Source organism: Equus caballus, chromosome 11 (genome assembly GCF_041296265.1).
Source record: "Equus caballus isolate H_3958 breed thoroughbred chromosome 11, TB-T2T, whole genome shotgun sequence".
NCBI lineage: Eukaryota > Metazoa > Chordata > Mammalia > Perissodactyla > Equidae > Equus > Equus caballus.
The window spans coordinates 3,490,358-3,510,061 of record NC_091694.1 but is presented as its reverse complement, the minus strand read 5'-3'; the positions used below and the strand labels follow the sequence as shown (position 1 = coordinate 3,510,061).

General features: G+C 56.0%; 1 protein-coding gene across 19 annotated transcripts in view; it reads right to left on the bottom strand.

Annotated features, from left to right (window-relative positions):
- The window catches only part of RBFOX3 (RNA binding fox-1 homolog 3), a 510,773-nt gene that overhangs the window by 192,823 nt on the left and 298,246 nt on the right, over window positions 1-19,704 (bottom strand). For all 19 annotated transcript variants that reach the window (XM_070225857.1, XM_070225855.1, XM_023651892.2 and 16 more), the window contains one exon: window positions 2,183-2,290. The gene's annotated coding sequence lies outside the window, so the exon portion shown is untranslated. The remainder of the gene's footprint in view (window positions 1-2,182; window positions 2,291-19,704) is intronic.

Genomic DNA, 19,704 nt, shown 5'->3' with positions numbered 1-19,704 from the left:
AGACGTGCTTTCCTGGGACCCCCACCTCCGAAGGGAAGGCAGAGGTCCGCCCCCTGTCTGCCCGCTCTGGACAGAATGCAACCCGAGCGGGCGTGGTGGCTGCACTGCCAGCATGCCCCCGACCGGGGTAGAGCAGAGGGAGGAAGCGCTCGGAAAGCCCACCCGGCCAGCTCTGTCCCCCTCTTCCCAGCCTGTCATCCTCCCAGTCAGCCCCCGTGGGCCGTGGAGGCAACTCCCAGCTACACAAACTCCTGGAAGGGCAGGCGGCCTCCGCTGGGCCAGTTTTCAGACCTAATTCCGCTGAGTGAAACTTAAAAAGGCCCTTCCACTGGCTCAGCCTGAATTCCCTCTGTGCCCTAGGCAAGCAGCCACCTTCCAAGGAGGACAGAGCCACCGGCCAGCAGTGAGCCCCGCTGACCACCGGGCGGCCTGCTGTGGACTCCAGCATCTGGCCACACAGCAGCGGGGTTGGCCGCCTGATAGAGCACAGGGAGGGGTCTCGTTGCACAGAAGCAGCAACACCCTCGGTCTGGCTTCATTTCCAACAGGTGAAACCCAGAAGGAATCGAACTCACAGGGCCTGAAGCTCTGCAGAGAACTTTTTGACGCTGGGCCTGCAGGCAGCAGGCTGCTGTGGCCACACACCCAGTGTGAGCCCCAACTCTGCCACTGGGGAGCTCCCTGCCCCCCACTCCCCACTCGAAGGACAGAGTCTAGGATTTCCCCACACAGCACCATGGGAGGATAAACAAGACAGACCAAAGGCACTCTGCAGCCTTTGTTGATAACCCACCAGGCCGGGGCGGATCGCCCGTCTGTGCAGAACGCAGCTGACATTCTTGAAATTCCGCTGTGAGCAGACCCTGGGCACGCCTGTCCTGGGAGAGCCTCCCCGTCTCCTCCCACTCTGTTCCCTGGGCATCCACTCTCTTCACACAGCTGTTTCTAACTCGGGCTGAACTATGCTCGTCGCAGAGCCCAAGAGATGGGGGAAGGGTGGGGGGCTCTTACTCAATGACACCCGCCCCACCCCAGGGCCACTATCCCCATTCTCTTCCACTCTGACAAGTAGGCACAGAAGGTCAGGGGCAAAACTGATGGAGAAAAGGTGCAGGTGGGAGGGGAGGCAGGAAAGCCAAGGATGCTCCCGGCTCCCTCTGTTGCCCAGATGCACGAAGCCCGCACCTGAGCCCCCTCCCCTGCCCAGCCTGGACGGCAGCCTCTCCCTCCAGCTCCCCCTCCATCCCAGCTCTGTGGAAACCTGGGAGCTTCTCCACCCTGGTCCTCTAGACCTGCCAGCCAGGCACTGGACCTCTGGGCGGAGGAGAATCTGGGGTGGAGGGAACTCTTGCCCCGTCTGGAAGCGATCAGCCACCACTCTTAGAGAGTCTGGGAGAGTTTGGCCCCAGGCTCTGGAGGGAGTTTTCTCTCATATTTATTAACCCACTTTCCCTCTTGGCATTCAGAGCAATGAGGAAACCTCAGCCAAGGTTATTAATAGGCCGAGGCCATCCCCGGGGAGGAGAATGAGCTCATACCTACAGCACAGGTGCCAAGCATAATCAGGATTTCAGAGCTGCCTAAATATAGGCTGTGGCCACATCAGGGAGCTGAGCATGGTCTGTCCCAGTGCCACCCAACCCCATTCCTTGGGCCCAGCTTTCTGTCACCCATACCAGAGCCGGGCCCTGCTGGGAAAGGACCTGGCTGTCACTGGGTAGTGCTTCCACCCTAGGTCAGACCTGGTGGGAGACGCCGAGGAAATGGGGGAGGGATTCGCAAAATGACATGCAGTATAAATGACTCCTGTAAACAGAGAGTTTAATGAAAAGGCAGTGAGGGAATTTATGGGCAACCCAAGGATAATTAAAATTATTTATCTACTTACCTCCCTTGCTGCCCGATCAGTCTATTAATTATCTATTATACACCCGCTGATTTGCATTTTAGTGAAAGGACTGGGTAAGGGCAGGTGAGAAACACAGAGGGGTCTGGGAGGCGGGGGGCGGGGGGAAGCAGGTGTGTACCCTCCTCTACAGACCGCAGCTCCCTCCCTGACACCCTCCAGGCCACATTGCCCCCCAAGACTGTGGGCCGCCTCCAGGCCCCTGGCCTGAGAATCCCCAGATCTGAGAACCAGCGTGGGGTGGAGCAGAAAGTGCGGCGCGAAGCGGGGACGCACCTGTGCGCAGACAGGCAGCTCCTGGGGCAGGATCCCAGCCGAAGGGGCCTGCAGACCAGCTCCAGGGAAATGCTGGCAGACTCTTCCTCCAGTGGTTCTGACTTAACGCTGCGTGAAAAAAGCACAAGAGAACAAAACCATTTTCAATCTCTGAATATCTGGCGTGCATCAGACGCACGCTCTCCTGTGCTCTTGATTAAAAATATCACAGGACAGAGTGTCATGGGAACAGCATCCTTTGAGCGCGGCAACGAGAAAACATTAGGCTGGGAGAAGTTACAACAAGGCCGCCCTGCTGACGCCTCATGGTGACAGTGTCGCTCCCAGCCCTGCCGCTTCCCTCCAGCAAGACTCACAGCATCAGAACGGAGGCTGGGACCCGAGGGAAGGGTGCCCATAGGCCATGGGGTCCGACTGGAAAGGACTAGACCTATGGTGGGGCCGCCCGTGTCACCTGTTCCCAACACAGGCCCCAGCTCTCCTCTCAAGTCGACAGAGCCTCGCTGGGGATAAGCCATCAGCATCCCCCTTACCAGGCCGGGTTCCCCAGCACTGAGCTAGATTCCAGGGGTGTGGGGCTGACCAGGACCCGCGGCGGGCGCAGACCGTGCCATTCATCCAGACATTGAAACTCGCTCATCACACTGTCGGGCTTGCCCCAGCCAGCCGCAGGAGCCGGTTCTTTAAAACAAATCTCTTTTCTTTTCTTTCCCTTTTATTTATCTTTTTATTTTTTTATTGAGGTAACACAGGTTTATAACATTATATAAATTTCAGGTGTACATCATTGTATTTCGAATTCTGTGTAGATTACATCATGTTCACCACCCAAAGATGAGTTACCATCCGTCACCGTACGCGTGTGCCCTGCCAGCCCTTTCTTTTCTTTATCATTTATCTATCATCTATCTATCTATCTATCTGTCTGTCTATCTGTCTATCTGTCTGTCTATCTATAACCTATTGGTTCTGTTTCCCTGGAGAACCCTGACTGATTCAAGGCCTCTGGGGTTTCTCCTTGCACTCCTAGAGACTGACCCTGTCCATTAGCAGAACCAGAAATGCCACAGTCCCCCACCTGCAGGCGCTGCCCAGCACACAGCACCCGTCCCGGGGAGGAGCTGTGCCCTGCAGTGGCATCGAAGCGGGAGAGGGAAGGAGGCAGCGAGGCCAGGTCTGCTTGTGAACGGGGGATGCACGGTAAGGAACCCAGGAACGCACCGGCCCTCTGAGTCTCTGTGAAGTGACGGCCCAGCCCCAGCCCCAGCTTCCCCTCGGGCCTCAAAACGCTTCCCGCTGTCAGAGCCACGCTCCCTGGCATTTGCTGGACAGTTGCCTCCCCTCCCCTTCTCTGTGCGCCTGCCCAGCGGCCCTCTCCTCCCCGTCCTGACCGTGGCTTCTCAGCTCTGATGATGTATCAATAACTGCAGAGCCAAATGCCACAGTTAGCAGCGCCACTGTACTGTAACTAATCGTTCTCAGAATCGATTCGCAGGGTGGCGTGTGTGCAGGCAGGTGGGGCCGCGTCCCCGAAGCTGCTACAGCCCCCCAGGAATTAGGCACACCAGGAGGAGTCCCAAGAGACAACGAAGAAGAGTGGGAAAGAAATGCCGGGGGCAGACAGGAAAAGAGCAGATTTTTAAAAAGGGTAATTTTAGAATCCCAATGAAACAGAATAATCAAGATCAAGCCGCACTCAGAGTCGGGGCAAAGACACAAAGGGATGACGGCCCAGGACTTCTGATGGGGGTGGGGTGTGGAGGGCAGGAGGGGGATCACCAAACGCTCCTCAAGGGCAGGGGCAGACAGCGGGCTGACTCTCAGGTGACAGGACCCTTCCTGGGTTGGGGACCCGGCTCCCTATCCCACATGGCACACAGGGCTCAGGCCAGGGAACCCTCGGCTCCTCCGAACACATGAAGACCTCAGGGGTCTCTGGGCCTCGTGAACTTAAGATTGTACTGGTTTAATAAACCACGTGGCTGCCGCTGCTGGGTCTTCCTTGGGCCCTGAGCATTCTCGAGGATGGGTGCGTGTGCTCTGTTGCTGCTCCTGCCTCCCAGCGAGGGGAGAGCCCGCAGGAGGGAAGGACAGGGAGCTTAGGATAATAAAGATTCTTGGGACCTTCTTCCTTGCTGTCACTCGTTAACCCTTACAGTGATCCTAGAGGGAAACTGAGGCACAGAGCCCTTGGGAGCACAAACCGCACATTGGCACATCTGAGCCCAGGGAATCTGGCTCCAGAGCTGGGCTTGTGATGACCACACTGTCCTTGCTCTTGGACGGTCGACCACTGGGTGACTCGGTCTCCCCATCTGCACTGGGAACTCCTCAATAGCCGCCCCCTTTTGCATGGCCCTGGGAAACCTTCAGCTGCCCCGCTGGGGCAGGATCATGGAAAGGGGCGGGTCAGGCAGGGCCAGGGGAGGCTGGGCCCCACCCCAGAGGCTAGTTTAGCAAAGTGCCAAAGAGGGGACAGGGGCCCCTGTGCTCTCCCCCAGCACAAGTCCCAGGACAGCGCCAGAGTAAGCCCAGCGCCTGGCTTCCATGCATCCCTCATTCGCCCATTCATTTAGCCATCGCATCCTACTTACCTCCCCTCCCCCCAGCCTCTAGCAGACCCCCAGGCCTGGCCATCTGCGGGTGGGAGGGGCAGAGAGCCCTTGCCTGTACGTAAGGGGGCCTGACAATGCAAATGGAAAGGTCCAGTGACACTCTCAGGGCAGAGTGGGCGGTCTGCTGTCTGCACCACTTGCCCAGAGCCTTTGTTTCCCGCAGGAAATCTCTGGGGGCCCCTGTGGCTGCAGCATCTCCCCCAGGGAAGGGGGTGCTGGAGCCTGGGTCTTGACCCCGCTAGATGCTCCTAGACCAGGGGACTCCCCTGACCATTCTCCCTTCAGGAGCTACCCTGTGGCCAAATGCAAATACTTCCAGTCTCTGAAGGGAAGCAGCTGTTTATCTGCACTTGCATTTCCAGTTGCTCACCCGAACTGCCGCAAGGATCTGCGGTCCTGCCAGGCCACACCTGGGAGCTCTGCAGCCAGACAGTCTTAGGGGGCTGTGAGGGGTCACACCCCAGACTCAGCTGCTCAGCATTTCAGCCACGAGATCACGAGTCACACTACTCATAAAGTGGGGTACAGGCAATGGAGGTCTAACATGAAAGCCCAAATGTTGGTCAATGTTTTTCTTTCTTTCTTTCTTTCTTTTTTTTTTACAAGTAGAAAGGTTTCAGGTTTTGCCCTAAATATTTCCAAGGGACAGACTGCTTTCCTGAATGTGAGAGTAGATGGTGGATTAACCAACAGTTCCCCAGGAGTCTGCAGAACCCCAAACCTGCCGATTAACAGAAGAAAGATTACAGGAACCGGGGGCATTCAAACTAAAGCCAGCTGCCATCTGACAGCTTCGTGTAGACAAAGGTGGACAAGATTGGCAATCTCAGGGTGAGTGAGGATGGTGGGAGCACAGACAAGTCCAGACGCTTTGGACAGCCATAGGCAGGATCTGGAACATTCTGAGATCCAGCCACCTGCAGCCGGTACACATCTCTAGCGCACAAGGAGACAGGCATGAAGACCCACACTGCGGCATTCTCTGCAGTAGCAACAACTGAATGTTCATTAAGGAAAAGAGCAGATAAAGACAAGATGGTGGGTTCCTAAGATTTCTACGCAGCAGATAAAAGGGATGGATAGAAGCACGCACGTCCGCACAGAGGACTTGCGAAAACACGATGCTGAGGGAACAAAGCAACTTGCAGAAAAACGTCCTGTAGGTACATTTTAAACAGACATAAAACAGTGATCTATTTATTGTTTATGGCTACATGTACGCAAGTGTGGTTTCAAGGGATGAAAATCATGGCCATCAAACCGATGCTGAGAGCTGCCCCTGGTTGTGTGCATGTCCCAGGGGCTGAGGCTGAGGGGCTCAGAGGGGACTTGGCCTCTGTCTGCAACGCTCCATTGCTCTTTTTAAAAGATAATGCAATAGAACTAAATGTTAGCCGTTGTTAATTGGAGGTGGAAGAACATAGATATTTATTATATTTTGCCTTAATTATCAAAATTACCACCAAATATCTTGATACTTGCACAGATTGTAAGTCCCTTGAAGAGCCAGAGACCCCGATGACACCCCTGTGGCTACACAGCTGGTAGTGTAGTGTTTTACACGCTCAGTGAGTCCATAGAATCTTGTTGGTCAGTGGCCTGGATGGCTGAAAAGATGAGTGACACATGCAGCCGTGTGACTCTGAAAGGACCCAGACCTTCCCTCCCCACTCTCCCTCCATTTAAAGACAGTAAACTGGTCCAGAATTGTTTCTTCAACTGCCCGCTGAGGTTTTCTTTAGAAACAACCAGCCGGAGCAGACGGGAAGCAGAAGCTATTGCCCTCCAAATGAGGCCCCGGGCCTGGGGATGGACTCATGTCCTCAACCGTTCTAGACTCTAGACCATCAATGTTTCCAGTAACTCAGGGGCTCTCCCGTTCCTCTCCCTGAGAAACGCCAGTACGAGGCACAGCGCCCTGGGGACCCAGGCAACGGCCCTCTGAGCGAAGGTTCCCTGCAGAGAAGGACGCCAGGAAGCTCTGGACACTGACACGGCTTCTCCCTCTCCTGGCAAGCAAACATCTTCAAGCAGACGAAGCATCGAGTGTAGGAGTGAACGTGTAAACAGCCCACCTCCCCATGCCCCCGGAGAGAGGACCCACCGGGGTGGGGAGAGGATCGAGCTCCCAGAGGGCTCTGCAGGGCCCATCACTCTGTCACAGAGGCTGACTCTTATGTCCTTTCCGGCAGGTCCGTGAGTGTGCTGGAGACAGGGTGCTCTGCGGCCAGAAATTTGTTCAAGACCATTTTCCCTGAGAGCTGCCGTCTGCTGTCTACTGGACTGCACTTTCACACTTCCCCGGGGCCTCCGTGGCTGGTACACCTTCTTGAGTGTGCCACAGCTGGGCAGAGTGTGCCACAGCTCGAGTGTGCCGCGGCCAGGCAGATGCGCGCCAGACTCTGGCTCTGATCTCACACAGTCACACTTGCAGTGTTACAAACTAATAAAAGCCGCATGATCAAATTCCAGGTCATTACTCAAGGAAAGGGACCCCTCTGTGGTTGACAGCGACAGTTTCAAACCAATTAAAAGAAGCCTGGCGTTTCTGCGGGCTGCTGCCGGGCCCGCCACCCTGGAGGTCTCTGAGGGACTGTGTTCGCAATGAGCAAGATGCACAAAATGTTAATGGAGACACTTAAATGCCACACCAAGGGGATTCTGGTAAATAAGGCCGCTCGGAAGAGGCTAGGGGAGAAGTCTCCTGAGCTGACCCTGGAGGAAACTTCAATAAAAACGAGATTGGATTGAAACAATTCGCTCTTCAAGGCATGGGTCTGCTCGCAGAGCTGGGAGGGGTCTTGGAGAAGGAAAGCTATTTGATTTCCTATCAGTTCCCCTTCGCAAGTGTATGTGCCCCCTGCTGCCGGCACCAGAATCTGCCAGGGCCGACAGCACCCACTGAGCAGCGGGGAGAACCAGGGTATAAGTGCCAAGGAGAAACTGGAGAGGGATGGAGGGCTGCTGACAGACGGTGGAGGGTTGAGGCACTGGGACAGAACGTGGGGGGCTCCTGGGGCTGGGGAGCTGGACCCGGCTTCTCTGAGGACGTGGCTGTGTGGCGGCTGCTCCAAGCTCTGCTGGATCCTGTTTGGGGAATGTCTAATGTCACCCATGACACAAACGGATAAGGTTCGAGAGAGCACCGCCCAGCACCCAGGTCGAGTCCGTGTCCTATAGCTCAGTTAAACTCGGGGTCAACCCTGAGTGTGGACACCCGCTCTGGGCTGAGGCTCTGGTGCTGCCTTTGCCGCCGGCCAGGACCGTGTGTGGCCCAGAGCTCTGCCGGATGTAACCGAAGGACCTCCAGAATGAGGAAGGGAAAAGAAGTCATCAGGCTCAACAGAAACTCAGGGAGTCTGCGCTTGGAGACGGCCAAGCAGCCTGGAACCTTCCTCACGCAGCTGCACCCCCAAGGCCACCTCGCCCAGTCCCTGCCCAGCTGCTGATGTCAATCTTACTTTACAGCTGAAATACCGAGCTTTGTTCCAGAGAGGGTTGCCAGATTTGGCAAATAAAATTACTGGATACGCAGTGAAATTTGAAATTTCAGATAAACAACAAATAATGTTTAAAATTTTTAGTATAAGTGTGTATCATGCAATATTTGGGATGTACTTACACTGACAATTATTCATTGTTTATCTGAAATGAGAATTTAACAAGGCACCCTGTATTTTTACTCGGCAACTCTAGCTTCCAGCTGTCTGATTCCCCAGCCTAAACACCACACATACGCTCACACACACACTCAAGTACATGCACACACGTGGAATTTTGCACATGCACACACACACACCCTTCAAAGAAAAGAAAAGAGCTAACTTTTTACAAGGACAGCCTGGTCTTCTGGCGCTTCCCCCACCCCCCACCTCCTTGAACCCTCCTCCCATCCTCCTTACTGGCGCCCCCATCATTCAGACAGAGAGACTGGGGCTCCAGGATTGTCACTCGTCCAAGGCCGCACGGTCAGCACACAGCCTGGCTGAAATTGCAGACCCAGGTCATTCGCATTCCAAAGTCTGCACTCTTTCCACCAAACCAGACCCAATGCATCAAATTTTAGATGTTTATTTCCAAACAAAATGGCCATAAGGAAGTTGCTATTGATTCTGCAGTGAAGTCAATGGACAGCGTTGGAGGCCTTGGCTCAGACCCACGCCAACCTCAGAGCAAAGACGCAGCTACTACTGAGGGCCGGCCTGGTGGCCAGGGCGCGCCCAGGCTGGGGGTCAGTGGGCACCACTCGCTTCCATTCGGAGGGTCGGTGGTTCGGGCCCACCCGGAATCCTCTGCTGGCGATCAAGTCCTCAGGACGTGTGGAAGCAACACTGGTGCGTGTGGCATGGCAGTCTAGAAAAGAGGATTTTTCTCCTCTAGACACCGAGGAGGGGACAAAACCTGTGCCTTCTTGGGTTGAAAAGATAGACCTGAGATTGTCTGCAAATTGGCAAGGTGTCCCTGAGCCCTCGACTTCCCTATCAATTAGCTGCTTCCCGGGTAACTGGTGGGTGGTTTAGAAACTTGCTGTGTGGTTAGAATTGCAATCTCTAAAAACAAAAGAATGACAACCTGTGCTGAGGCCCAGGTGAGTCACAGGACAGCGTGTCTCCCTACCTGCCTGGCCATCCCCTGGGCAGGGAAAGAGATGAGATCTGGCTGACAAATCTCGCCCTTTACGTCAGCCGGATAGTTATCGCTCCAGACACCAACTGCCGCATCTTCATCAGCTGGTTTCATGATGATTTTTCTAGGCATGGAAGCTCAGCTTACCACCTTGTCATCTGTAGAAATGTCTTTTTTTCCTCCTCTTTTAAAAACAACAGACTCATGGGTTGGAAAAACCTCCAGCTCATTGTTAGTTAGGCATCAGCTCACGAACGGCTGGCCTGCTGCTGGCAAAGTTTACGAGCAGACACAGGCTCCTGCCTGAGAGCTGTCAGCCGGGGCCCCTGCGAGGACGGCAGCTAATTCCGGCCGAGAGTGAAGTCAAAGCATTCTGAAGATGTGATGGTGCAGGTGGTATTTGCTTACCGGGCAGACAGGAAGAACCCGGGCAGGGGATTGAGAAAGCCGAGAGGAGGAGGTTGGCTGGGGCCATCCAAAGCCCCAACCCAGAGGGTGCCACCCGTCACATGTTAAAGTCCAGAAAACAGAACCACAGGCGGCAAATGAGCCAGAGGTTTACTCCATAAAAGCGACAGCTAATGCCACCCTTTTGTTTTCACCATCCTCGCCTCCACACCTCTCTGCTTCCTCTCTCAACGATGCAGTTAAGAAGCAGTCTGAGCGCCAACATCGCGATATTCTCGTTATCTGCCTGATGGGGTTTTACTGGAAAATTTGGTGCCAAGAGTTCTATTTTGAAATTCCCTGTCTAAGGAGAGAAGTCAAGGGCAGGGATGGGAGGCGGGGGCAAGGGCCGGGGGCAGTGGGTAGCTGCCGCTGGATTTTGGCTCTTCCAGACAGAGCCCGCTATAAGCAGCTGGTTTAATTACAGGCAGGTTGCGGTTTTTTAGGTGACCTACTTCCCCAATGGTTTTCCCTGCCTTTCTTTTTCTGCCACAAAATTTTGACATATTGGAGCCAGGAAGGAAGAGCAGTCACACTGTGTCACCAAAAATGGAGGGGACCTAGGGGCTGGGTGGTCCTCCATGGAAGGGAAGGGGAGAGAAGGGAAGAGCTGAGAGTGGGCAGTGGGAGAGAAAGCCCAGCAGGAGAGGGTCTTCCTGGGCCGGAGACGGAACAACACGACCTCCCCCTGCAACGCCCCCCGCGGGCCCGAGCGGCCATCACCCGGGAGCCCTCTGCCCAGTTTGGGGCACAAAGCTGCAGATGAGCTTGCTGGAGGGTCCGGAGGGAATGCCCTCTGAGAGCAGCGTGGGTGGCTGTGACGTCCTGTGCTGCCGGCCCATTCGGTGGCCTATGTCCCCCGAGCTGTGGGCGACTTACGGAAGGCTGTGGTGGGCTTGCTTCCTGACCACCGCAAATGGGGCCTCTGCAAGGGGGTGGCTAGGATTCACTCCCGCACAGAGATCCTCTTGGTGCTGCCCGACCCCAGGCCACAGGGCCTCACAGGATGAGGAGGCACCGCTCTGTCACTGGGGCCAGCGGCCGTGGCCAGCAGCAGGGCCTTGTCTGCCTCGGCTGCTCAGCAGGACCTCTGGTCTTCCTGCTTGAAGAACGGACTTGACGATGCTTGTTCAGCCCGTTCCCCTGCCTCTGGCACGACCCTCTTTGACTGTCCACATCATGACAATTGGTGCTATTTTTAAATGCTTCCCAGCAACGAGTTCCCCCGGCCTTGCCTCTCTGTGAAAACCTTCCCCATATTTAACCCAGAAAAGTCCTTCTGCCGATCTGTCCCAAATCCTTCAGGATGAACAGTGAGTTCAGCCCCCATGCCCTGCCCTCGGTGCGTTTGGAGAATGGATGCTTGCCTCCCGCCACGGACTGGCCAACAGAGCCTTTGCCGTAAAAACGTCACACCTCACGGACGCGAGCTCTGCCCATCCGTTCCGGGCGGATCTGTCTTTCCCCCTAAAACCTCGGAGAGAATTGCTACTGTTTGCAGCAGAAATGGCTCTGGGGAGCCGCCCCACTTCTCCGTATGGCTCTCGGCATCACTAAGGGGTGAGCAGAAGATGGATTCTTGAAGCTCCCAAGAAGCCACCTTCTTGGCACATTTGGAGCATTTGGCACATTCCGCTAAAGCTCCTACCACGGCAGCACTGGATCCTAAATCTACCTGGTGGTCCCGCTCAGGGAGGCCATTCACAGATGCACTGGGGACCCAGGAGAGGAAGCCCCCACAGGCCAGCAGTGCCCTCTGCCCATATCCATGGCCATGGAACCCACTCACTAATTCGATTGACAGCCTTTGTTTTTCAGATGCAAATAGGCTGAAAACACAGGTGGGCTTAAAACCTTTTTGCGCTTGAATGAGGTGCTAGGGCCCAGGGCACAGATGGACGCCGTGGTCTTCTAAAGGCACCTACAAAGGTCCAGTGACTTTGGGGGCCCCACCTTGTGTCCTCTCTGTGTGAAATGACAACTTCTCAATGTCAAGGAAAGAAAGCAAACAAAAGCCAGGACCCTCTTGCCACTGCAGCAGGTCTTGGGGAGGGCTGTGGCAGCAGGGTCTCGAGCCAAACCCCAGACCCTGCCCGACACACCCACTCCGCCGGGGAGGACACACAGGCGCCTCAAGGCACAATGTAGAAACATCTATGTTCAATTTCCCACGACCAGCAGATGAGAAAGTTCTCACCAGAACATGCCCTGTGTGTGGGCTCCACCCCAGCCCACGTCCCGGAGAGGAAACATCAGAGGCCGAGAGAGGGAGAAGGAGACGAGAAGTAAGAACTGAGTTACCAAGTGCTTACCAAGCGCAGAGAAGCTGAGGTGGAGACCAGCGGAGGGCAGAGAAGCAATCATGAGCCTGCCCCTAAGGAATCTATATTCTAGTTCGGGAGCCCAAACCTGCCTTCCTTGACTTGTTCTCAACTTTACATACACGTCTATGACTACCAAAAAGTGCATAAAGTGACACAGAAAAGTGTCGGGGCAAGGTGAGAAGAGGAGGATGTGGGTAGAGAGACCACGGGGGCACCCTGGCAAGGGTGGCTTCTGAGCTGCACTTGGGAAGCAGTGACAAACACAGGGACAGGAGAGGGAGGGCACGTCAGCCAGGACAGGGAGAGCCGCTCTGCGGAGCAGCCGGCGGGGGCTGAGGCTGGCAGGTGGCGGTCTCACGGAGACCCCAACACTGAAGGGCTGGGAGGAAGGTGCCGAGGCATTAAATGCGAAGGCCCGGGCGGCATGCCCAGACAAAGTTCCCAGCACAGCGCCTGGCGCCCAGCAAGCCCTGAATAAAAGTTAGCTCTCTTCTTCTCCCTTCCCATGTGGAGTGTAACCGATTGGAGCCCTGGATGGAAGAGCTAAGGACTTGGCTTCTCAAAGAAACTCGCCTTCCCAGGAATGGTGAAAAGTATGTCACAGTGTCCTAAGGCCACGGCGGCCAAGTGTGACGCCCCAGGGTTGGAGTGGGGAGGAGATGCCGAGACAGGCATCACAGTCTGCGAAGCCCCCGCCGCGCCGTGTGTACACACCTGCATCTTCTAGAGGGAGGACATCCAGCACCGTCTTTGGGTCCTCAAAGGGCGCCTGTCACGCTTGGCAAGTTAAGTGGCAGTGCTGTAGTTTTCAAAGTCCCTTGCCTGGAAGCCCCCTTCCCAGCTTTAGCACCAACTGTATACACAGCCCAATGGCAAAGCACCCAGAAAAGCTTATGGGATTGAGTGGCAGTGGGTGTGGACGGTGGGCCCCATGCTCACTTGTCGGACATTGGTCTGAAAGTAACAAGCACACTGGGGGACATGCTGGAGGTGTGTAGTGAGGGCTGGGAACCAGGCAGGCCTAAGCTCGATTTCCCGCACTGCTCTCCCTGGATGAAGCCTAGCTCGCAGTGCCCTGGGTGCCCAATGGGGATTATTGTCATTCCAAGCCCATTGTCATCGGAATCAGAAATAAGGTGTGTGAAAGACACACAGCACAGGTACGGAGGAGTAGGTCTGCTGTAGTTTTCTGAGCCATCAAGATCTCGGGAAGAGAAGCACTGGACCGGGGCACCTCACAGAGGCCTGTGGATGTGGAGAGCTGGTTTCCGGGAGCCAGCGTGCCTCTCAGCGTTCGAGTGAATTCGCTGCTGCAGCTCAGATGGGAGATGGATGCTCTCGCACGTCCACTGTAGACCCCAGGCAGTTCTCCCTGGGATGGAGACACGAGAGCTGGTCCCTAGGTGTCAACTGTATTGGGAATTGAGTTTTTAAGCCCCACTTTCTTAAAATGTGATGGTAGCACATTTTGCAGCCAAGAGGAGGGCCTGTAACGGCAGCTCTGAGGCCACCAGCTGGGCCGCAGACCCTGGGCACCCTTTGACCACACCTGCCCACCCACCTGGACCCCTTCTCCAAGCCCCCCTGTCACGGGGAGCTCACTCCCCACCATGCTCCTGTGCTCGACGCTGCCAGGATTGCAGAGGAGGTGGTGCCCTGCTCAGCGTTCCTCTACCCCAGCCAGAGATGACCACTTGCTGAGAGCTGGCAGACAGGCACGCTCTGCCCGTGGCTGGTGGTGCATGGCACGATGCACCAACGCGAGCCCAAAGCAAGGCTTCATTAAGGCACAGATGTGAGCAGCGAAGGGAGACCAATTGTTTGGACAGACGGCTTGCTGCCGAGCTGGCAAGTCAGGATGAGAACTCAGGATCTTGCATTTCCAGGCTATTTGCACACTTCCAGGTGCCCATTTCTAGGAGGAGCTGAATCACTGAAGTGCTTCTGTGTGCTGGGGTGCAGCGTATGGGAGATGGGGGGAGGAAGCCCACTTCTTCCGGCTGAGCCCCTTGGTGGGGGGGACGCTGCTTGCTCCAGTCACAGCCGGCCCCTCCTCTGCAAACTTCTGCCCGCCATGCGCTGGTATGTGGGTCAGGCCTGAGGACTGACAGGTGGAGGGGAGCACTCCTGCCACCCTCTCTGGGCCTCCCTGTAAGGGGAGAGGGCAGAGATGAGAGGGAGGGGAGTCCCTCACCATGCTGCGGGGGGCTCGGAAGGAGCAGGCTTTGGGGGCTTGGGTGGCTGCCACTCCAGGAGGGAACAGCAAGAGAAGCACTTCCTCTGATTCCAGAGCGATCCGCCATGGGCCAGTGGCAGCCCTGGAGCTGGCTGACATCTGGTAATGAGTGGAAGGGTGCCGCTTTGGCTTCCAGGGCACGCTCGCTCTGGGGGGACCGCAGGAGCCCAAGGAAGCATCCGAGGCGAACTCCATCTTCAAGGGTTAGTGAGGAGGTGCAGCTGGCGCCAGGCCCTCCCCTGTGGTTCACCTCCCTCTTCTGGGGGGCAGCCCCTTTGGCAGGCGGGCTGGCAGCCAACACTGGCAAGTGTTTCAGCGGAGGAGCCTGCAGGCGTCTGTCCTGTGACCCCAGCTCTGCTGCTCTGAGAGCCTCCCCATCTGGGGTTCAGGGGAGCCAGTTCCTGGGGGCGGGAGGGTGGGGGCCGTGCAGAAGCGAGAGCGGGCAGCCCTCCACGGGCAGCGCAGCTACGAGGCCCCACCTGAAGAGCGAGGCCTGTGCCTGCAGGAGGCAGACACTCAGTCATCAGCCTGGAAGCCCAGCTCTGGCTTCCTCTGCCTCTGGGCAGGGAGAGAAGACAAGGGAGGGCCAGGCGGCCATGCAAGGCTGCCCACAGCCCAAGGCAGTGTCATGGTCCCAAGGACTGTCCTCTGTCTGTGTGCAGAGAGAGAAGGACGGGTCCAGGAATGAAGGCTCATCGTGTATCATGGGAAGATCTGTAGGAAGTGCCGAGGTTGCATCCATTCAGCAGCGTGAAGCCTTTAGCACACCAGGGGCACAGCTCTTTGTAGACAGTGTTGAACCCTTTCAGGAGCACTGAGGCCTGAGGCAATGCCCCGCCCCGGCAACAGCATGCTGCCCCATGGCTGCCGTCCAAGAGCCCCAGCACAGGGGAGGAAGGAGCATCGGAGGAAACGGAGCTGAGCAAGAAATGTTCAGCTCTCACCTGAGCCTCCCCGGGAAGACAGAATGATGGGCTCATCACCGGAAATTCCACAGGTGGGTCTGGGCAGCATGTTGGGTCAGACCTTCCTGGGCCCAAGTGAGGTACGAATTTTGGGGTAAACTTGGGCCATCTCATCAAAAGACACAGCTTTAACCTCAGAGGGACTTATCTGAGGAGCCCAGTCAAATTGTGGGAAATCTACTTACCATTAAAGGTCAACTACCCAGCCATTTACATTTCCCCCAACCAAATGTCCCCTGACGTCCATCCTCCACTTGTCCTTGGGATGTGGGCAAAGAGGGAGCTCCTTAGAAAGGTCACTCAAGACCCATCCCTTCCCAAGATGTTACCACCTGCTAGCTCTCAAAATAGAATAAAATAAAAGATAAATTTAAAAAACAAAAGTGTAAGTACAGCTTCAGTGGTGCCCCCCGCCCCCGTTCTTTGCCTCCCTGCTTTGAGCTCCAACCTCTTGGATATTTATTGTTTGTTCTCTCCTAAATCATTCCTGACAGCAGGACTGCTCACACTCCATCACGGGGAGAGGCTGTGTGGAGTCGCGGTTCCGTTTAGCTTGCAGAAAAAGCAGCCTCGTAGGAAAAACCCACCCGGGAGCTGTCCGGTGCTGAACTCCGGCATGATGGACGATTATGGACCATCTGCACTTTCAGAGAGGGATAGATTTATGAACGGGAGAGACAGCTAGAAGAGTGTCCATTACTATAACTCACGGCCCTCTTCAGAGATATTCTCATCAGGCATCCTTTCCTCCTGCCGAAAAGCCCAGGTTAAGAACTGGCAAGAGGGGAAATCAATGACATATTTCTGAGGTGTTTTTTTCCCAGAGCACAGCTGTCAAAGGTGCTGAGGGTAAGGGCATCAGGAGGCTGGGGTGGGGCTGGTGGAGGGACTCTTTGCCTAGCGAAGCAGGTTCCCCGTCAATATTTCCTAGTGCTGCCCGTTGCACCGCACTCCTGATTTCTCGCAACTGGCGTTGAGAAGATGGGAGGGGCCAGCATGTTCGTCCCTCCTCAGCCCTGCACACATCTGGTTGAGATTTACTGACAACTAGGAATCACGCAGAGGGATGCAGCAAAAGCATCCAGATTTTCCCAGGAGGCCAGGCAATTTGATCCTTATGTGCACAGGGTAAGGAGTGACCCTCGATGGAACACCAGACCCGGGTCAGGGGCTGAGCACGACGCCTTCTGTACACTGATCCCCAATCGTCTTATTCCTGTTCCACAGGTGAGAGAACCAAGGCCCAGGGGAGTGTGTGCCAGAGCCGGGCTTCCAGCCCAGGTCCATCTGACCCACTCTAGCCTGCTGCCCGGAGGCCCAGACGGCAATGCCGAGATGCACAGGAAGCTTGTCCCTGCCAGAGGCTACTAGCCCTCTGCTCCCCCAGTGCCCCTCCAGCAGGACAGCCCCTGACACTTCTCCAGTGGGCTCCCGCTCTCTGACATGGTGCTGGAGTGAGGAAGTGAATAGGGAACACCCAGGCTCTGACCCCTTGGACCCTAGCTCTCTAGAAAAGACCTCTACAAACAGACAAGCAGACCCCTCTTGTTTCTACAGCACTTCAAAGTTTACAGATTTTTACACTTACCTAATCTGACCACAGCCTTCAGCAGTAGATGTAAACAGGTATTTTTAATCCCCATTTTAAAGATGAGGGAACTAAGGCCCAGAGAGGTTAAGTAGCTTTCTCGAGGCCACACAGCTAACCAGCAGTTGAGTTGGGATCAAGCCCACATCTCCTGGCTGTGTCCTGTCTGGCCTCACTGCCTGCCTTCCCAGGAGGCTGCTCTGAGCACGGCCACCCTTGAGAATTTCCCTCCTTGGGGACCTGCCCTCTCCCAGGCTCTCCTGCTGTAATTCCTGATCTTCTCTGCCTGACCCTTCCCCCTGCTGGGGAAGGTGGAGTCACCCAGCTCACTGGCAGAGCCTTTGAGAACTCACGCCCTGCCTACAAGCTCTGAGACTGGAGCGGAGACCCTGAATGTCAGGAAGGGGCCTCCCACCAGGCCCCTCCATTCTCCGAGATGGCAGATCAGGGACCACTGAGATAATGCCCAGCTCTGCAGGAACCGCCCAGCTGACTAGCCTTCCAGAGTCGGGTCTTCACCAGGACAAGATGGGGCTGCAGCTGAGAACAGCAGACATTCCGTAACCATTATTTTGTTGCTTTTACTTATTTTTATTTGTCCTTTTTTTTTTTTAAATACAGTTCTACCTGCCTCACCCTGGGCACTCACCTGTGGCTTTTTCACCTGGAAAAACCCTTCTGTTCTTGCCAAGCCCACTTCCTTCCAGTCATTCCTTTATCCCATCACTCGCTTGTCATGCGGACACTAAGGACAGGACGCCCTCATACTGGGCAGTGAGGAAGGGCATTTTTGCAGCTGCGCTGGGCCTCAGGGCCTGGAAGGCGGGTGAGGAAGCAGAGATGCAGACACGGACAGGAAGCATCACGTGTCATCCATGTGTCTGGAGCAGAGAAGGGGATGGGGCATGGCTGGGGGTGAGGCCGGATTGGTGAGCAGGGCGAGCACCCCTTTTTTATAAAACCTGCCCCTAGGCCTCTCGCCCTGCAGAGCTAGCTGCTTCCTGCTGAGCACTCCCGGCACAGGGTTGCCCCATGCAGGCCACATGGTTCATCGCCGCGGGTCTGCCTCTGGACCAGTGTGTCTAATAGACGGTACGCTGATGGGAGCCATCCGGTCCCATAGCCACTAGCACCCGTGGTTTTTAAGAACTTGAAAGGTGGCCGGTGTTCTGAGGAACTGAATTTTTAATTGTATTTCATTTTAATTCACTTAAGTTGAAATGGCCACTGTTTTAAATAGCACAGCTCTGGATGGTGACTGCCCAGGACGGCCTCAGGGTCTCACACTGAAGACCCTACTAGGCACTGGCAGAGGGCAGGTCTACACTGACCCTCGTGCTCTAAAGCTTTGAAAGCTGAGCAAACTGCTGGCCTCAGAGCCGTGGAGGGGGGTGTATCTCTCTACAGCCAGAGACATTTGGCTTCACCTGTGAAAACAGCATCAACTTGATGAATGGCCAGCGCCTGCACTTTGTGAAATTAAATTCTCAGCTTGGACCAAGCAGCGTGGGGATAACTATGGCCGCCCAGGGACAGGGACAGGGCACCAGGCGGGGGCCTAGGCAGCAAAGGGCTCCGGCTCCGGGCCCTGGCGGCTGCCATACACGGGATAGGGGGAGGGGGAGGCGGGCAGAGAGCTGAATCAGCAGGTGCCGGGCACTGGCTAGAGAGGAGCAGGGAAAAGTCAAACAAGCAGGTACAGAAAGGAGCCATGCGGCAGGCAGGGAGGGAGGGCAGGAGGCTGGAGGGAGAAAGACGGAGCCCACCCCCACCCATCATGGCCCAGACCCCGGTCCCCAGGGCGCGGCAAGGACAGGGTCTCCCCAGGGCACCTTCACACCAGCTCCGACCTTCCCAGGGAGCCCCTCCCGCCTTAGACACAGGAGAATTTATGGACCCCTGTTACTCCAGCCCATCTCTGCTCTCCACGGAAACCAATTCCCCTCCTGCTTCCTCACTATTATTATCTTCATTAATGCTTGATATAATGTAGTGTCCATTACGGCCATCCCGGGGGCTCCTATAAAGGGCCGTTCACCAGCCAAACTCCCGCAGGCGACTCGGTCCTCCTGGGGGAGGAAGGGACGAGCGGGCCGCATCCTTCATGCCTCTTCTCCCACAGCAAGAGTTACTGCCGACGATGTTATACGGTGGCGCCATGCACTCAAATCACCTCTGAGAACTGCCTTCATTACGACCCCACTATATAATTCCGCAGTTACTCCAAACCCGGCCCCCACCCCCCTCCTTCCCCTGCAAGGAGCTTTGCAGACCCCTTAGGGGCTCTAAAGAGTGTTCTCTGGTCCCTATGTCTCCCCTGCAATGCCTGAGGAAGCCCAAGGCTGCCTGGCCATCCCCTGGGTGCATCCTTGGGAAACAGCACAGAGAATTGGAAGGAATGCTCAGATGCCTCTGCCCGCTCTATTCTCGGTTTGCCCCCTCTTTCTTCCCGGAGCCTCCCTCTGTGGCTCCCCGCCCCGTTCCTCTTCACCCGATCCCTGCTTTAAAGCAGCCGCAGCTGGGACGTTTCTGGCAGGTGTGGTTACGGGGGCTCCACCAGGAGGCTGGCCCCTCCTGAGCCCTCCAGACCCTTCAGCCATCCTCTTGCGCTGACTTCCCTAGTGGGAGAAGTGGCTAAGAGAAACAGGCCCTAAGTCGGAGCCAGAAGGCCACCTTCCTGCACCTGCACCCACCTGGGGGGAGGGGCCTGCGCCTGTCCTC